Source organism: Balaenoptera borealis (assembly GCF_965194805.1).
Source record: "Balaenoptera borealis genome assembly, chromosome: 16".
In the NCBI taxonomy this organism is placed as follows: domain Eukaryota; kingdom Metazoa; phylum Chordata; class Mammalia; order Artiodactyla; family Balaenopteridae; genus Balaenoptera; species Balaenoptera borealis.
Window position 1 is genome coordinate 38,744,983 of NC_138872.1, and position 17,974 is coordinate 38,762,956.

Genomic DNA, 17,974 nt, shown 5'->3' on the forward strand with positions numbered 1-17,974 from the left:
GGTAGGCCCCATAGCTTTGGCTTGCTTGTTGGGTATAGTTGTTTGAGGCCATATCCACACACAGGCCAATAAGCAACAAGGTTCCAATCCCACAGAGCACCAACACCTGGAGGACTGAGCTGACTTCATTTTTATTGACAGGAGCTCCAGAGTCACGTTGCAAGTTGTGTGCTTACAATGAGTAGAATAATTAGAGCCATTTTTGCAGCCAATCCACATAATACTCTTTTATAACATACTATTCTTCTTCATAAGATTTACCTAGATTTACCTATTGATGAATGTGTTTATTTGTAAACAGCTAATTCCTAATAGATGAAAACTACATAGGGGCCAGGACTACGTTGGTTTTTATCTAAGTTGGATGTTTGCTCCTAGTATATTTTTTGGCATATAATAGGCATTGCATGGATGAATAATTAGTTACCCCCTGGCTAATTCACCAGGTTGATGCAAGCACTGGAAATAACGTGTTGGCAAGGTCATCCAGACAGAACTAGCAATTGACTGATATCCACTGAGAAAATTTATGGCTAGTGACAGCTCAAATATCTACACCACCCATTACTGGAAAGGTCAGGTCAGCTAAAGACTGTCATACAGAGTGAAGTGAGTTAGAAAGAGAAAAATAAATACTGTATGCTAACACATATATATGGAATCTAAAAAAAAAATGGTTCTGAAGAACCTGGGGGCAGGACAGGAATAAAGACGCAGACGTAGAGAATGGACTTGAGGACACGGGGACGGGGAAGGGTAAGCTGGGACGAAGTGAGAGAGTGGCATGGACTTATATATACACTACCAAATGTAAAATAGATAGCTAGGGGGAAGCAGCCGCATAGCACAGGGAGATCAGCTCGGTGCTTTGTGACCACCTAGAGGGGTGGGATAGGGAAGGTGGGAGGGAGACGCACGAGGGAGGGGATATGGGGATATATGTATATGTATAGCTGATTCACTTTGTTATAAAGCAGCAACTAACATATTATTGTAAAGCAATTATACTCCAATAAAGATGTTAAAAAAAAATATATATATATATATATATATATACATGCGTGGGCTGCCCACTCTAAGATTTTGAGTCAGTGGGTCTGGAGTAGGGCCAGGCATGCAAATTCAAGACAGTCAGTTGGTTCCAGTTTCCATTTTCCATGCACTCAGAGTACCAGCTCACATCAGCCAGCTGCTGTTCTGAACCAGCTCTACTGGGTCACTTGTTTGTGTTTCTGACGTGTCAGCTTCAGTCAGGAAGCATTCTCATCTCAGGGGTCTGGGTTGCAGCTTTGATGGACATTTTTTTTGCAAGCTTTCTACATTTTAATAGGGTCAGTTTCTTGTCTTCCTTCCCCCAGCCCTAGGGTGAAAGCTCTCCCTGCAGTTACTCTGTCACGCGTGTTTTCCTGTTTTGGCTTTTCCCACCCACTCAATTTCCTACATTAAATACTTTGTGTTAAAATAGCTGGCGTGGCTTTGGTTTTTCCTGACCAGATCTCGACTCACGGAGCCACCTGGCACACTTTCCTCCACGGAGCTCTCCTACTGAGGGAAGCGCTATGGAGAGCAAATCCTTGCCAGCTTCCCTCTCTCACCCACACTGACTGTTTGGAACACCCCACCCAGAATGATGTCTCTACACACCCTGGAGCCCAGAATATTCCCACCAACTTGTGGAACATGTTGCACATGCACAACAATTCCAACAGCAAACATCTGTTTTGCGATATTAGAAGCTAATCTATTTGGCCTGCACAGATGGACCCAGATGCATGGAGAGGAGAAAAGCAATTTCGTTTCACTTGTTAGCAGGGGCTTTGCTGGAGAGTGAACGGCAATCCAAGCCCTACCCTGTTGGTTCCTGGAACCAAAGGAATTATATTGGGCAAAGTCAGGAAAATCTCACCCTTTACTTATGGCATGTTTGGTTCCACAGTGATAGAGGGCAGAGCCTAATTCCAAGCATGTGTCTCCACGAAGATTTTATGATCTCTTAAGATCCTGCAATATTCTAATAGGCAAAAATAGAACCTATTACTCTTTGTGCCAACAGATACTTCTTTGGAGTCAACACTCAGTGAAAAAGTTAGGTCGGAAAACAGAACACAAGAGGACAACTGAGATTTGTTTTCCAATTTTTATACTTACTTTTTTTTTTTTTTTTACAAAACCGTGAACAATTTATTGTCTTCCTAATATATCCATTCACTCAATTACAAAGCATCTCTTTATTTGCAAATATTACCGTATAGAACTCTTGAAGACCTAACTGATGCCCAATATGGAACATAATTCTTTACTAAAAAAAGTCTATTAAAGTCTCCATATGTGCTTAATCCATTAAATCCATCTGTATTATAGGGCCCAGCTCAAATGATATTTCCTCCAGACAATCTTGTTAGATACCCATAGCTAGAAGTCCTCCCACTCAAGCTCCATAATATTTCATTTGTTTTGTCCATAGGCATTCATTTCTTTTTTCTTTATATATTTAATGTTAATGTCTTATATCCCCTACCAGACTATAAGCTCTTTGAGATCAGAATAAATAGCAAGCATAAAAGATAATATTAACCAGTGTGATTTGTGAGTCTTGCTATGATTTTACACACTTTGTCATATTCTACCTCAGAGAGTTGTGATGAGAACATATACAATTACCCCTTTTTAAATATGAGGAAATCAAGGCTTGAGAATTAATTCATTTTTTCAAATTCAGATATCTGGTGAGAAGGAGAAGATTGGAAGCCCAGTCTAAAGGCCATGTGCTTGCCCACTGTGCAATACTGTCTAAGTTATCTGTATAGCCTCCACACCTCCCAGCACAATGCTTTGCACAGAGTAAGTGCTCCATAAATATTAAATATGTAAATATCATATTAATTGTGTCTTATTTCTGTCTTTTACCATGACATGACTGCTACCAAGTGATTTGGCAAGAGTATGGTTGGAGATAGATGACGAGAGAATAGGACTCCAGCCTTGACTTAGGACACTAATTTCCTGTGCAAAAATAAATAGAACCCTTAACTCTGTTCAACATTATTGCCCATTCTGGACAGGTGAGAAATTTAATATCTGTTGCACCTACCTTACAAGGTGTGTAGTAACAATACAAGTAGTTGCTGTCTATTGGGAGCCTTTTGTGAGACAGGTCCTCTGCTGGATACATTACACATACATTACTCCATGACACATGGTAGTTAATATTCACTTTATACATGGAGTAACTGAGGCTCAAAGAGGGTAAGTGATGAGTAAGGGTCACAATCAGGGTTACTCCAAGTCTTCTGACACCCACTTTAATATTTTTTATGCTGCAAATGGTGAAAGCATTTGGTATACACATGTTTCAGAGATACTTAAACACCAGTTTGTTCACTCAGTGTTAAAGCTGCTCATATTTTAGAGCCCCTGAAAAGGACTTCCAGACTCTCTGAAAGCAAAGACCTCAACTTATTTTCCAACCGTTCTCTCTTGTCTAGAAAAGTGGATTTCAAAGTTGAGATCTTCATGTAACAGACGATGTAGTAATGTAAATAATATGAATTCCCATTTTCAACAAATTATCCACATGCTGTGGCTTTAAAATATGGAGAAAATAAAGGAAGCTATTTGTAGATATCCCTCAGGAAATATGGATTCATATGATTAAAAGTTGAATAAAGTATATAATATGACTCATGGTCTTCTTGTTATGGTTTGGGGTTGGCCTTCATACCTGTGACCCATCAGTAGATAAATTTATTTCTATTTTCTTCCTTTTTCAACCTCAGTAAAGACTCACCAAATAGGTTAACTGAGTAGGCATGAAATGAATAATGTATTGGGGAACATAATTTTAAATTTTTCTCAACTTTATCAACCCTGCTCTCTTGTGCAAGCCACAAGAGTTCTCCATGGCTTCATTTTGTTTTCACTGTAAGGGAGGAAATTAGAGAGTTGACTTTATAGAGATATTGTGGGTATCAAATAAAACAGTGCATGTAAATATTTTACAAACATGAAACCCATTACAAGAATAAGGAAAGAGGAATGAGAATCACTGAATTTTGTATTGATGCCCACTTTGTGCTACTCTAGATGTAGAGCTGCTTCAACTTGGCTTAGGTTCTTATCCATTGAAAACAGGTGAAAACCCCTAGGCACTCAGTTGTAAACTTAACCATGCTCAGAAGGTTGAAGACTATGTAGGCGAAATTTTTTGAATTTCTTTTATTTTTTTCTGCCTGTGTATCATTTATCAATTGCTGCATAATAGATCATACCAAAACTTAGTGACTTAAAACAACCACCATTTTATTCAGGATTTTGTAGGTTGGCAATTAGGGCTGAGCTCTGCTGAGCAGTTCTTCTGCTGGTCTCAACTGAGTCAGTCTTGCAGCTGCAGTTGCCTGGCAGGTCAACTGGGCTGCAGTCGAAGTTGGCCCGACTCACAGGTCTGGTGGGTGGTTGATGCTGGCCGCTGGCTGGGCTTTATGTCTCTAGTAGCCAATCTGGGCTTCTTTACATGGCGGTAGAATCCTAAGACTGCAAGCCTCAAATGCAAAGTTACCCTGGCATCATGTTCACTGCAGTCCCATTGGTCAAAACAAGTCACACAGTCAATCCCAGAGTCAAAATGAGAAGGGACTACAGAAGGGCATGGACCCAGGCAGGCATGATTCATCGGGGTTATTACTGTAACAATCTACCAGAGGCATGAAATCCATAATCATTTCAAGGCTTAGTTAGATTGTTTCAGAATCTAATTTTATCTACTTCTTCTTCCTTATTCTTCTATACAAGTTATCCATGGGTGACTAATGCAAACTAGATATTGATAATTATACAAATACTTTCGTCTTTATAGAATTTTGTGTTTTTCAAAGCACTTTCATATACCTTCTTTTGTTGGAAAATGTCATTATCATCCTTCATATATATATATATATATGTACATTATATATATGTGTATGTGTGTGAGTGCATGTGTGTGTGTGTATTACAATAGAACTTACTAGAGCTAACATACTTGGCCAAGTTCTCACAACCAGTGAGTTTGAGCAATCAAGTACAAAACTGAGATCTTTTGACTGAAAATATCAAGGTCCTTTTACATAGAAAGCTGATAATTAATACATACAGTTCAGTTAGTATGCCTTACAATTTAGGCACTATTATATTTACATCATATACAAAATATGATATATTTCATATATGAAATTGGGAATAAAGATATAATGGGATTAGCCAGGGTCACTATTTAGTGAACATCAAAGCTAAGACTCAGCCTAAAGCCCACACTTTAAATATCATTTATGTTATTTACATAATTGCTTGATTCTATGCTGGTCTCACCTTCTATAGAAGCTAAATATCTGTAAAAGTAAGTCTTCACACTTTGGAATTAAACAATACCATTGATTGTTAAGCTGACTTACATTGTCTCCCATTAAGTATAGCAGATGAAAACTTCCTCATCTTAACCATCACCACAACATCCTTCATGCTGATGGGAAATCATGGATTTTTACACGGCTAAAATGAGAAGGTACCACAGATAACTTGTTTTTCATGAGCTGGAGAATATTTTGTTCGAAAGAGATCTTAAACAGAAGCCAAATTGATAAAATTGAGAGAAAATGAAGAATTCTTGAAATTCAGTAGGTATGTGCCAGTAACAGAGCCTTTTGGAACATGTAGGTTTTTGCAGTCCTGGGCCCAAAAAAGTGAGTCGTTTGTTCAAGGTCATGTGGCTAGCCAAAGGTAGAGTCAAGGTCAGAATTCCTCTTTTCTGGATACCAAAACCATACTCTTTCGTCTTTTCTTGGGGCCCCTGCATCATCAACAGAATAAAATGAAGGGGTGATGGGCCTCCTAAGTGATCAGTTTACTACTGGTCTTCTGCGGGCTCCTTAGTGAGAGACTAAATTTTAGAACCGAGTGTTTACAATAATTCCTGCCGCTCTCCAGGACCTTTTGCCCAACAAGAACTGTTGTTCATTCAACAGTCCTTGCCAGTGGCCATATGTATATTTTCAGAGAATTCCCCAAAGCTGTAAATCTGGCCTTTGCTTTTACCAGTGATTTAGGTGTAGCAAAAGAATAGAACACAAAGCTTGGAGATCTGTGAATGTCCTCTTATTTTTTTCTTTGCAGATCATTGGTGTTAGAGCAGCAGTCACTTTGAAGTTGGTACATTTTTGCTGAAATAAACAGAGACCTAGAAAAATTTCTCTAGCAAAACCCACGCTGGGGATACTCCATAGAGTTTGTAGAGCTTGGGGTTTACCACTCAGGTGATAGATCGGTGTAGCCACCCAGATACTTTGGATCTTTTATCTTTTGGTTATCCTAAGAAAAGGAGCATGCATAGTCTGTCCTAAACTTTAAATAAAGTACTTAAAGTAAGTTTATAGATGAAGCTGGGAATCCTCTTCTGCATCCCAGTCTTCCTATCAATTCATGAAAAATATTAGAGAAGGAAGTAGGGTAAGAAATTAGCAAAACAAGAAGTACAAATGTTTTCGGATGTGTAACAGTAGCATCTGAGCATTGGTTTAGACCAGTGCTTCTCTAATGCATATGAATCACTTGAGGATCTTGTTAAAATGCAGATTCTGATAGGCAGGTTTGGGTCAAGGTATGACAAAATGCATTTCACATAAGGTCCTGGGTGATGTTGATTGGTTGTCTATAGACCGCACTTCAAAAACCAAGTTGGCAGATTATACTATTTCCCAAAATGTGTTGCTCATCTCCGGGATGGATTATATGCTTCCCACCTCATTGATGTCAAGCTTGACTATGTATGCCAGTTTAGCCATGAAATGGGCAGAAGTGATGTGTGTTTTTTCCTAGTAGAGGCACGAAGAGGCAATATTTGTCCTTCTGTGATTTCTTTTCCTTCTTCAATATAACTAGCAATGATCTAGACAGATGTGTCTCAATCAGCCTGGGTCTGGGAATAAAGATACAAAGAACAAATCTATAGTCTACTGACTAAGATAGCATGGGCAAGAAATAGAAAATCTTCATTGATGTAAACCACTGAGATTTGAGGCTATTTGTTACTGCAGTATAACCTAGCATATTCTGATTGATATAAGCCATGTTGTATTGTATACATGTATTGTACCAGGTTTAAAGAACCATCTTCCGTCACTTACCTTACTGGGGATATTGGCCAAGATATTTAATTTTTCTGGACCCCAGCTACCTCATATGCAAAATGTGAATAAAATCTGCTTTCCTGAAGGTAGAATTCTGGCTCTCTTGAAATGCATTTCTTCCTTGATATTTGAAGCTGAATGCTTCTATAGTTTAAGATCCCTCCCAAGAAAAAAATCACCTCGAGGCAAAGATACCCAGTCTTTAGCATAGCAAGGCCAATATCTAAGACATTGCAATGCCTAATCTTGTCTGCAGAAACAGAGAAGCTTTCAGCATCAACTGTCACATCCAAAAATGGGAAAAATCAGAATTAATGAGACACATAGCCCAGAGCTAAAGTCCTATGGAAAAACTAAATCATACAATAGCTGCTATAACCCCAGACACAGTTTTGTATTCCCCTTTCATAGCTATATGCAATTGGCAAGAAAGTGCTCTATTGGGGGATTTTATTTTTTCCTCAGACTTTGGCCAAAGACCATAATTACCCAGGAAGTAGGGTGGTTTTGCTCACCAGTCGACATGTGTGCATGCTTCTAGCTAACCAAACCCAGAACAATTTTTATAGACACAGCAAGAGTATTACATCTCAGGGGGTGTTTTCATAGAGCTCATCTTGAAAAGTTGGTCTCTAGTCCCTCCCAGTACCTCACCGGTTGCCAGGCAAAACAGATCTGTCTGGATACCAGTTTGATCAACTGGAAATACTTCGGTTAAAGCACCAGACCAGGCTCTCCCCAAATTTATACTTGATGGGAATTGGGCCCAATGGCTACACTTTAGCTCTTTAACGTTATTTCAGGTAAGATTTCTCTTTTTGTAGTATCACAAAGGGATTTTTTAACACAATTTCCCTACTTGTAAAATTAAGCCATTTGCCAAAATTATCATGGTGGACATTTCTGGCTTTGGTTTTGCATCATCCACACATCTTTTATGTTCAGGAGGAATTCCACGTCTATGAATGCCAATGGTATATGGATGTTCCTTTCCATCACCTATGTCTGCTGGAGACTGTGTTTGGGGACTGAAGTGTGGTCAGTGGAGACTGACTCCTAGTGGGGACTGTGGATCTTGAGGATGTGGTGGAAAGGTACAGGCTCAGAAAGCCATTATGGCAGCATGGCAGAGAGTGTGTGATGTGACAAATCTAGTGATGTTGCAGGAAGCATCTGAGGTTAGGGGGCTTAGCAGCAGAGGGGCAAGTATATAGGGCAGTAGTGACTGGGGCAGTGGGGCAGTAGTGCAGGGCTGCTATCCAGAGGTGATGGTACAAAGCAGTGATGGTATAAGTGGCCTTTCCTGGAGGTGGGCCTTGGCTAGACTTGCTCCCCTTAATAAGTCTACTTTCCGGGGTTCCTGTCTTTCCTGAGAAGACATTACAGTATATATTTTTCCTACTTGAGTTAAAAAGAGTCATATTCTTTTACTTGTCACCAAATGCCTTTACTAATAAAATGCTTTATTTCTAAATTTCTCAGGTTTAACTTCTGAGAATTTTAATTTTGTAATTCTTCATGAATTGTTCCCCTGAATTTGATCTTTTCTTAAAAGTCTCCTACTCATCTCTCGAAATTTTATCAGGTCCTCCATTTAACACTGGGACATAGAGTCATGCTATATTTTATTGATATGCCAATCAAAGAAACAATTTTGTTTTATGGGACTGTTAAAAAAGTCTATTTAAACCTTTAGAAATCACACATAGCATCTGAGTTTCAAAATATTAACAGTATTTTCAGGAAATTATGATGGAATAATTGAATGTCCATCTATGTGCAAAAACAAACATCATATTCTGAAATTAACCTAAAATAGATCTTGATCTAAGTTTAGAACCTAAAACTATGAAACTCTAGAAGAAACCATAGGAAAAAACTTTCTCTGACTTTGAGTTAGGCGAAGATTTCTTAGATGTTACACAAAAGCACAATCCGGAAAAGAGTAAATAATAAAAATTGGATTTAATTCAAAGTAAAAACTTCTGCTCTTCAAAAGACACTCTTAAGGGGACTTCCCTGGTGGCACAGTGGATAAGACTCTGCACTCCCAATGCAGGGGGCCCAGGTTCAATCCCTGGTCATGGAACTAGATCCCACATGCATGCCACAACTAAGAGTTTGCATGCCACAACTAAAGAGCTGGTGAGCCTCAACTAAGGAGCTCATGTGCTGCAACTAAGGAGTCCACCAGCCACAACAAAGGAGCACACGTGCCACAACTAAGGAGCACGCCTGCCACAACTAAGACCCAGGGCAACCAACAACAGCAACAAAAAGATACTCTTAAAGAAATGGAAAAGTAGGCCACAGACTAGGATAAAATATTTGCATAGCACATATCTGATAAGATACTTATAGCCAGAAACAATAACAGCAAAATCTCCAAAGTTAAAAATTAAAAAACAAAAACCACCCAATTTTTAAAAATGGGCAAAAGATCTCAGCACACATCTTAGTAAATAGATGTCTCTTAAACCACAAAAAAGTGCTCAGCATCATTAGCCACTAGAGAAATGCAAATTAAAGCCACAAAAAGATACTACTAAATACTTGTTAGAATAGCTAATGTTATCATCATCATTGTCATCAAACTGACAATGCCAGATGCTGGAAAGAATCCACAGCAATTGAGATTCTCACACATTGCTGGTGGGAATGCAAAGTGGAAAGCAGTTGGGTGGTTTTTTACAAAGTTAAACCTATATTTACCATGACAAACAATCCGGTCCCTAGGCCTTTACTGAAGAGAAATATAACTTTATGTTCACACAAACACCTGTATATAAATGTTTATAATGCCTTTATTCATAATCACTAAAAACTGAAACAACTCAAATGTTATTCAATTTGTGAATATTTAAACAAATTGTATTATATCCCTGTAATGGAAGACTACACAACAATAAAAAGGAAGAAATTATTAATACACACAACAACATGGAGAGTCACAGATGCCGGGTGATAAGTGAGAAAAGCTAGAGCCACAAAGCTACGCACTATGTGATTTTATCTATATGACATTTCGAAAAAGGGAAAATTGTAGAAACCAAAAAAATCAGTAATTCCCAGGAGCTGTGTGTGTGGGGTGAGTGGTATTTGATTTCAAAGGGGCACAAGGGAATATTTGGGGGTGATGGACAGTTCCATGTCTTAATTGTGGTGGTGGTTATACAAATATAAGCATTTGTCAAACTCACAGAATTGCTCCCTAAGAAGAATAAATTTTACTCTATGTAAATTATACTCAAAACCTGACTTTAAAAATATTAACAGTATTTTCTCTCAAATTAAGTACTACAGAATTTGTTCATTTGACAACTATTTATTGAGTACCTCTTATGTGTCAGATCTGTTCTAAAGGCACAAAAACGTAGTGAATGAAATACCCAGGGAACACTGCCTTTATGGAGCCTACATTCTATCAGGGGAGGCAGTGAATAATAAATGTGATAAATAAGCTAGGAACATAAAACAATACTTCTCAGACTTAACCATACATAAGAATCTAGATGGTTTATGAAAACATAGATCCCTGTGCTCCACCCTGGTAATTCTGATTCAGCAGGTCTAGAGTGGACCCTGAGAATTTGCATTTCTAACAAGTTCCCAGGTGATGCTGACATTGTTAGTCAGAGGACCACACATTGGGTAGTTTTGACATAGGATGTTAGAATGGGGTGCTATGAATAAAAGAAAAACCATGACTAAGGGTGTGATGGGAAGGAGGTCTGGGAAGGCGCAGATTGCAATTTTAAATAGTAGGTCTCATTGAGCAGCAAATTTTGGGCAGAAGCATGAAGAAAGGGAGAGGGTTAGTTGTAAAGATATCTGCGGAAAAGCATTTTTAGCTGAATGAACAGTCAGTACCAAGGCCCTAAGGCAGGGGACGTGTCTGCTTTTTTCCAAGAACAAAAAGGAGGCCAATGTGATAGGGGTAGGAAGAGTAAGAGGGAGGGTGGCAAGAGGCATGTTCAGAGGGATAATTATAGGAGGAGAGTGGTCAGAGCAAGTTAAGGCCTTTCACTTTTGCTCCAAGTAAAACATGAATCCATTGGAGGGTTTTGAACAGAGAGTGACATCAACTGACTAACGTTTTAAAAAGTCCGCTCTGGCCACTGTGTTGAGAATAAACAAGAATGAAAGCAAATCAATCACCTAAGACACTGTTTGAATAATCTAGATGAGAGATGACTGTGGCTTGGATCAGAGTGGTAGAAATGGTAATGGAAAAAATTTACTACGTTTTGAATCTATTTTTGATGTAAAGCCAATAAGGGTCCTTGCTGGATTAGATGTCAAGTATGGGAAAGACAGGGGTCAAGAGTGACTCCAGGATTTCAGACTTGAGCAATATCCATCAATATAATGAAGCTAATCATTGAATAGATGGATATTTGTCATATTAAGCTATTTTTATTTGACCTGTCATTTCCTAGTCCAGGAAAAAAAATAATGAAACAGAGTGAAGAAAGCCTCTGTGAATTATGAGCTATCATAAAGAGAAACAATCTACAATTATTGGAGTCTCAGAACAGAAGAGAAGGAGAAAGGGGCAGAAAGTTTCTTTCAAGAAATGATGGCTGAGAACTTCCCAAATCTGGGGAAAGATTTGAAAATCCAAGTTCATAAAGCTCATAAGTCCCCCAAAAGAGTCAACCCAAAAGGATCTTCTCCAGCATACATTATAATGAAACTGTCTAAAATCAGAGACAAAGAGAAAATCTTAAAAACAGCAAGAGAAAAAAAGTTTCTCACATAAAAGGAAACTCCCATAGGCTATCACTGAATTTATCAGCAGAAATCTTGCAGTCCAGTCCAGGAGAGAGTGGGATTACATGTTCAAAGTACTCATAGAATAAAAAAGCCAACCAAGAATACTTTATTCAGCAAATTTGTCCTTCAGAAATGAAGGTGAGATAAAGACTTTCCCAGGTGAACAAAAGTTCATTACCACTTGTCTTGCCTTACAAGAAATGCTGAAAGGAGTTATTCAAGCTGAAATAAAAGGATACTAATTGATAACATAAAACCATATGAACATATAAAATACACTGGTAAAGATAAGTAGATAGTCAAATTCACAATACTCTAATATTGTGATATGGTGGTATGTTAGTTACTTAACTGTAGTATAAAGGCTAAAAGACAGAAGTATAAAGCCTAACTATAGTAACAGTAATTTATTAATGAATATATAATATAAAAAGGTATAAATTTTGGCATCAAAAACATAAAATGTGGGGAGGGGCAGTATAAGGTTAGAGTTTTGGTATTTGATTGAAATTAAGTTGTTATCAGCTAAAAATACACTGTTATAAATATGTTTTATGTAAGCCTCATGGGAACCACAAAGCAAAAACCTACAAAATATACACAGAAGATAAAGAGAAGTGAATCAAAGCATACCACTACAGAAAATCAGCAGTTCACAAAGGAAGACAGTGAGAGAAGAAGAAAGTAACAAAAGAATTACAAAATAGCCAGAAAACAAGATGGCATTAGCAAGTCCTTACCTCCCATAATTACTTTAAATGTGAAGGGATTAAATTCTCCAAACAAGAGGCATAAAATGGCTAAATAGGTAAAACAACAAGATCCAATTATGTGTTACCTACAAGAGATTCACTCAGCTTTAAGAATTCACATAGGTTAAAAGTGAAGGGATTGGGCTTCCCTGGTGGTGCAGTGGTTGAGAGTCCACCTGCCAGTGCAGGGGACGCAGGTTCAAGCCCTGGTCTGGGAGGATCCCACATGCCGTGGAGCGACTGGACCCATGAGCCACAATTGCTGAGCCTTCACTTCTGGAGCCTGTGCTCCGCAACAAGAGAGGCCGCGATGGTGGGAGGCCCGTGCACCGCGATGAGGAGTGGCCCCCGCTTGTGGCAACTGGAGAAAACCCTCGCACAGAAACGAAGACCCAACGCACCCAAAAATAAATAAATTAATTAATTAATTAAAAAAAGAGAAAAAAGTGAAGGGATTGAAAAAGATATTTCATGCAAGCCAAAGGGAGCAGGGGGGGTTATAGTTATATCAGACAAAATAGACATTAAGTCAAAAACTGTAACAAGGGACAAAGTAGGTCATTATATAATGCTAATTAATTCATCAAGAGTATGTAACAACTGTACCCAGGGTGAGAGCACCTAAATATATTAAGCAAATATTAACATATCTGAAGGACGAAATAGACAATAATACAATAACAGTAGGGGACTTTAATATCCCAGTTTCAACAATGGATAGGTCATCCAGACAGAAAATCATTAAAGAAACATTGAAATTGAATTATACTTTAGAACAAATTGACCTAACAGACATATACAGAGCATTCCATTCAACAGTAGCAGAATACAAATTCTTCTCAAATACATATGGAGCATTCTCCAGGGTAGATAATATGTTAGGGTACAAAAGAAGTCTTAACAAATTTAAGAAGATTGAAAATATATATGCAGCAAACATCATTGTTCCAAAATACATGAAGCTAACATTGATAGACTTGAAGGGAGAAATAGACAGCTGTAAAATAATAACAGAAGACTTCAATATCCCACCTTCAAAAATGGATATAGCAAGACAGAAATAGACCCTTACATATATGGTCAAAAGATCTTCAACAAAAATGTCAAGACCATTCAATGAGTTAGGACAGTCTTTTCAACAAAACGTTCAAAAGAATGAAGTTGGATCCTTATCTTACACCATATACAGAAAACAACTCGAAAAGGATCAAAGATCTAAATGTAAGAACTAAAACTGTAAGACTCTTTGAAGGAAACATAGGAGGAAAGTTTGATGACATTGGATTTGACAATGATTTCTTGGATATGACACCAAAAGCACAGGCAGCAAAAATAAATAAATAAATAAATAAATAAATTAGACTGTATCAAAATTAAAGTTTTGTGCATCAAAAGAAACTATCAACAGAGTAAAAGGGCAATCCACAGAATGGGAGAAAATATTTACAGATCATATACCTTATAGGGGTTTAACACTCAGAATACATAAAAAATTCCTACAGCTCAACAACACCAACAACAAAAAACAAATAATTTTAAAAGGGAAGAAGTTGAATAGACATTTCTCCAAAGAAGACATACTAATGGCAAACAGTTGCATGAAAATATGCTTAACATCACTAATCGCTAAGGAAATGAAAATAAAAACCACAATGAGATAGTACTTCACACCCATTAGAATGACTATCATTAAAAAACATAGTAAGTGTTGGCAAAGATGTAGATAAATTTGAATACTTGTATACTTCCAGTGGGAGTGTAAGATGCTGCAGCTGCTACTGAAAACTGTATAGCAGTTTCTCAAAAAATTGAAAATAGAATTATCATATGATCCTGCAGTTCCACTACTAAGTATGTACTCGAAAGAATTATAAGCAGGAAATTAAATAGACATTAGTAGACCCATGTTCATAGTAGCCTTATTCATAATAGCCAAAAAGGTAGAAAGAACTCAAGCATCCTCAACAGATAAATGGATAAATCAAATGTGGTATATACATACAGTGGAATACTATTTAGTCTTAAAGAGGAATGAGATTCTGACACATGCTACAACATGGATGAAACTTGAAGACATTAGGCTAAGCTAAATTAGCTAATCACAAAAGGACAGATACTACATGATTCTACTTACGTGAGGTACCAAGAGTAGTCAAATTCACAGAGACAGAAATTAGAATGGTAGTTGCCAGTGACTTGATGGAGGGGCAAAAGAGGGGTTATTGTTTAATAGGTACAGTTTCAGTTTTCTGAGATGAAAAAAGTTCCAGAGACAAATAGTGGTGATGATTGCACAACAATGTAAATGTGCTTAATGTCACTAAACTGTACACTTAAAGATGGTTAAAATGGTGAAAAATTAGTAGTGGTCAGCTGTCAAATATGGAGAGTTTAGGTACAAAAATAGAACACATCTATTGTGCTTGGCAATTTGGGTGACATTTATAATGTCTGCAGGTTAAGTAGAGCAATGGAAGCATGTGTCTGCAGAATAAATAGAAGTTGAAAAGAAATGATGAGGAGGATGGGCATCTCTAGTGAGAAGTTTGGCAAAGTTGTTAAAAGAGAGAGTTTCCACCATGGTAAATTTATTCCAGAACCTCGGGTGTATTGTTACCTCTACAGTGCACTTTCTTTCCCTGGCTGCAGAGTTAACCAACTTAGTAAAGTAACAGATTTCAAAGGGTGGCCTAGGCAATTTATATCTTTTTGATATTTTACTGTAAAAAAATGGTTTCCCTATACTAACACTACTATTGCTAATAAAAGCAATGACTTTTAACTAGGTTTACCACTAGTTTAAAAGTATTATTTTTTATTTTCAGAATGATCTTGCCACGCAGGCATTATTACCTCCTTTGCAGATTAAAAAAAATTAAGTTGAGTAACTCCATGGTCACAAAGCAAGTGTTCAAACGACTGCTTGTGTAATTTGAAGCTAGCGTTCTTGACCACCAGAGTGTGGCTACAGAGTGAAGATCGTTAGATCTGCTCACTCACTGGGAGGCAGGGACATGAGACAATGACATTTATCGTGTGACAATCTACCCATGGCACCTTGCACAAATAGGTTCTAGGTGGGTAAACACTACAGGGACAAGAGAAGTACCCATCAAGGACTAAGGCAACTTAGAAAGATGGACGGGCAAGGACATAGAAACCCACTGAATCTGACACACACACATTCCTTTATGGTTTTAAAAAAATAAAAGAAGCTATTAAAGTACCAAAGATATGACCTTTATTCTCCATGGAGCACAATTGTAGAGTTGCTTTGGGTCTCCCCAGTTTCCGTGAGAAAATCCTGGCTGGCAGGGCCCCCTGATGAAAGAGAAATGACTCTGTGTGAGATTTAAAGCAATTCTAATTTGAAAGCAAACCTAATTGCACATACTACTTACACATACACCATGTGGAAATAATAAATGTACTTATGATGGAAATGTTTGCTTCATTTATTATACTAGGAGTTTTTCCAAGAAATGGAAACAACTGTTAGGAGTGACATTAAATATTTAACTGAGTTTCTTTTTCTTCTTTTTCTTAGTATTTTTTATGAATACATATTTTAAAATATTACTACCACACAATAAAGCACATGGCTCCTGATTTGTGGGGGTATTGCGTGAGTTTAAAAGGGAGAGATTTATCTCCAGAAAACATATGTAATATCAGAATATGACAAGAGTGAAAGCTGAGATGTGAAATTGTGTTCTTCAAGAATTTTGAGATCTGTACGAAATAGCCTTCAACCCCTGTACCATGAGATAGAATTTTTCTAAGCTAGGACTTTGAATAGAAGTTCGAGTATGGTAACAGTGACTTAGATTGGGTGGTTGTTTTCTGAAGTGGGTGACCAAATAACTTTAAGTTTTCAGGGTGAAATTGGAGAAAGCCCACCCTTTGATGGACACTGTTAGGCAGGAAGATTTGAAAATGTAAATACATTTGTGAGGAACCCACCCATCCCTGAAATGTGTGAATTCTATTTAAAATACCAGGAATGTGGTATTTTATGTTGGGTTATGAACGATACAGGAGTTAGCAATGCTGCATCACAAACCATCCCAAAATTCTGTGACTAAAAACAATAAGCATTTATCATTGCTCATGATTGGGTTGATTGTCAGTTTGGGCTGACCTCACCTGGGCTTCCTCATGCATGTGCACTCAGCTATGGGCCAGGAAAACAATTTGGCTGATATTGGTGGGGCTCTCTTACTGTTTGGTGACTGCTTTGTGGCTGGGCAGTCATGGATAACCTCAGCTCTTTTATTTTTTATTGAAGTATAGTTGATTTACAGTGTTGTGTTAAGTTCTGCTGTACAGCAAAGTGACTCAATTATACATATATATATATTCTTTTAAGTATTCTTTTCCATTACACTTTATCACAGGATATTGAGTATAGTTCCTTGTGCTATACAGTAGGACCTTGTTGTTTATCCAACCTATATATATTAATTTGCATCTGTTAATCCCAAACTCCCAATTTTTCATTCCCCCACCCCCTCCCCCTTGGCAACCACAAGTCTGTTCTCTATGTCTGTGAGTCTGTTTCTGTTTCGTAGATATGTTCATTTGTGTCGTATTTTAGATTCCACATATAAGTGATATCATATAGTATTTGTCCTTCTCTTTCTGACTTACTTCGCTTAGTATGATAATCTCTGGGTCCATCCATGTTGCTGCAAATGGCATTACCTCATTCTTTTATGTGGCTGAGTAATATTCCATTGTGTATATATATATATATATATATATATATATATATATATATACCACACCTTCTTTATCCATTTGTCTGTTGATGGACATTTAGGATGGATAACCTCAGCTCTGTTCCATGTGATCTCATCATTCATTTGGCTAGCCCAAGCTTATTCACATGCTGGGTGATGATTTCAAGAGTGAGAAACTCTTCCTTCCTCTGCTTCACTTCCCTACCTCCAAACATACATACATACACACACATACAGACACCCACACACACTGGCTGAAAATTATAGAAAGTTGAGTAAGCAAATTTTTACCAGAAATAGGATAAATGAACACTGCAGGGATAAAAGTCATCATACATAGGCAATTTTAACACATCTTTCTCCAATAGAAAAAGCAGGCAAACATTAATAAAATTAAAAGGGAAGATTTGAACAATTTGTTTAATGAACTTGACCTAATAGCCATGTGTGGAACACAGCACCCAACAACTGCCAAGTACATATTCCTTTCAATCTACATGGGGCATTTATAAAAATTGACCTTATATGGGACTACAAAGAAAATTTCAGA

At 37.6% G+C, this 17,974-nt stretch overlaps 1 long non-coding RNA gene across 2 annotated transcripts in view; it reads right to left on the reverse strand.

The window, feature by feature from the left end:
• The window catches only part of LOC309612909, a 176,957-nt gene that overhangs the window by 63,389 nt on the left and 95,594 nt on the right, over positions 1-17,974 (reverse strand). For both annotated transcript variants that reach the window (XR_014235399.1, XR_014235400.1), the window contains exon 2: positions 15,922-16,003. This is a non-coding gene — a long non-coding RNA (uncharacterized lncRNA). The remainder of the gene's footprint in view (positions 1-15,921; positions 16,004-17,974) is intronic.